Below are 2,500 nucleotides of genomic sequence, written 5' to 3' on the forward strand. Positions count from 1 at the left end.
TTCAGTGACAACAGCAGCATTGGCATTTAAACAAGGCAAGCACACAACAGTAATCCGGGTGAACGACTACTTCGATGGGGCACTGGGGCATGACTCGCTTGCCCTACTAATTGTCCATCTCATTCGGGTGGCTTAGTCAATGAGGTGTTTTAACAGGGCATACACACACAAACACAAAGATTTTCTGATTGAAGAAGCGGGATATGGAAGTTGCTGTTTATTTGGGATAAAACATGTACATAAGTGAAGCAGCATTAGCAGAGGATGGTTTCGATCCATCGACCTCTGGGTTATGGGCCCAGCACGCTTCCGCTGCGCCACTCTGCTCCCTAAAACTGACTTACCTTACTCTGTTTTCAAAAAGAATTGCGTTTTGGCACACTTAAATTGCTCTTCTCTCATCAATTAGAACAAGTGAAGAATGCATAGGGTTTTGGCATTCAGTTGAGGAAACTTTTCTACAAGTAGGAACAGACTATGTTCATAAGGAAAGCAGTCTTAGCAGAGGATGGTTTCGATCCATCGACCTCTGGGTTATGGGCCCAGCACGCTTCCGCTGCGCCACTCTGCTGTAAACCACCCCAGATGGGACTCGAACCCACAATCCCTGGCTTAGGAGGCCAGTGCCTTATCCATTAGGCCACTGGGGCTGTTAAAAACCTGTGCTCATGTGCTCACATTACTTTGGCTTCAGTGACAACAGCAGCATTGGCATTTAAACAAGGCAAGCACACAACAGTAATCCGGGTGAACGACTACTTCGATAGGGCACTGGGGCATGACTCGCTTGCCCTACTAATTGTCCATCCCATTCGGGTGGCTTAGTCAATGAGGTGTTTTAACAGGGCATACACACACAAACACAAAGATTTTCTGATTGAACAAGCGGGATATGGAAGTTGCTGTTTATTTGGGATAAAACATGTACATAAGTGAAGCAGCATTAGCAGAGGATGGTTTCGATCCATCGACCTCTGGGTTATGGGCCCAGCACGCTTCCGCTGCGCCACTCTGCTCCCTAAAACTGACTTACCTTACTCTGTTTACAAAATGAATTGCGTTTTGGCACACTTAAAGTGCTCTTCTCTCATCAATTAGAACAAGTGAAGAATGCATAGGGTTTTGGCATTCAGTTGAGTAAACTTTTCTACAAGTAGGAACAGACTATGTTCATAAGGAAAGCAGTCTTAGCAGAGGATGGTTTCGCTCCATCGACCTCTGGGTTATGGGCCCAGCACGCTTCCGCTGCGCCACTCTGCTGTAAACCACCCCAGATGGGACTCGAACCCACAATCCCTGGCTTAGGAGGCCAGTGCCTTATCCATTAGGCCACTGGGGCTGCTAAGTATTGCGCTCATGTGCCTACATTACTTTGGCTTCAGTGACAACAGCAGAATTGGCATTTAAACAAGGCAAGCACACAACAGTAATCCGGGTGAACGACTACTTCGATAGGGCACTGGGGCATGACTCGCTTGCCCTACTAATTGTCCATCTCATTCGGGTGGCTTAGTCAATGAGGTGTTTTAACAGGGCATACACACACAAACACAAAGATTTTCTGATTGAACAAGCGGGATATGGAAGTTGCTGTTTATTTGGGATAAAACATGTACGTAAGTGAAGCAGCATTAGCAGAGGATGGTTTCGATCCATCGACCTCTGGGTTATGGGCACAGCACGCTTCCGCTGCGCCACTCTGCTTCCTAAAACTGACTTACCTTACTCTGTTTTCAAAATGAATTGCGTTTTGGCACACTTAAATTGCTCTTCTCTCATCAATTAGAACAAGTGAAGTATGCATAGGTTTTTGGCATTCAGTTGAGTAAACTTTTCTACAAGTAGGAAAGACTATGTTCATAAGGAAAGCAGTCTTAGCAGAGGATGGTTTCGATCCATCGACCTCTGGGTTATGGGCCCAGCACGCTTCCGCTGCGCCACTCTGCTGTAAACCACCCCAGATGGGACTCAAACCCACAATCCCTGGCTTAGGAGGCCAGTGCCTTATCTATTATGAAACTGGGGCTGCTAAATATTGCGCTCATGTGCCTACATTACTTTGGCTTCAGTGACAACAGCAGTATTGGCATTTAAACAAGGCAAGCACACAACAGTAATCCGGGTGAACGACTACTTCGATAGGGCACTGGGGCATGACTCGCTTGCCCTACTAATTGTCCATCTCATTCGGGTGGCTTAGTCAATGAGGTGTTTTAACAGGGCATACACACACAAACACAACGATTTTCTGATTGAACAAGCTTGATGTGGAAGTTGCTGTTTATTTGGGAAAAAACATGTACATAAGTGAAGCAGCCTTAGCAGAGGATGGTTTCGATCCATCGACCTCTGGGTTATGGGCCCAGCACGCTTCCGCTGCGCCACTCTGCTCCCTAAAACTGACTTGCCGTACTCTTCTGTTTTCAAAATGACTTGCGTTTAGGCACACTTAAATTGCTCTTCTCTCATCAATTAGAACAAGTGAAGAATGCATAGGGTT

General features: G+C 46.2%; 2 non-coding genes across 2 annotated transcripts; both read right to left on the bottom strand.

Annotated features, from left to right (window-relative positions):
- Nucleotides 1-577: 577 nt before the first annotated feature.
- trnar-ccu (transfer RNA arginine (anticodon CCU)) lies at nt 578-650 on the bottom strand. Its single transcript has one exon. It is a non-coding gene; the product is annotated as a tRNA-Arg (tRNA).
- Nucleotides 651-1,266: 616 nt separating this feature from the next.
- trnar-ccu (transfer RNA arginine (anticodon CCU)) lies at nt 1,267-1,339 on the bottom strand. Its single transcript has one exon. It is a non-coding gene; the product is annotated as a tRNA-Arg (tRNA).
- Nucleotides 1,340-2,500: the final 1,161 nt, after the last annotated feature.

The sequence above is a fragment of the Pimephales promelas genome, chromosome 5 (genome assembly GCF_988280905.1).
Source record: "Pimephales promelas chromosome 5, fPimPro1.hap1.1, whole genome shotgun sequence".
NCBI classification, from domain to species: domain Eukaryota; kingdom Metazoa; phylum Chordata; class Actinopteri; order Cypriniformes; family Leuciscidae; genus Pimephales; species Pimephales promelas.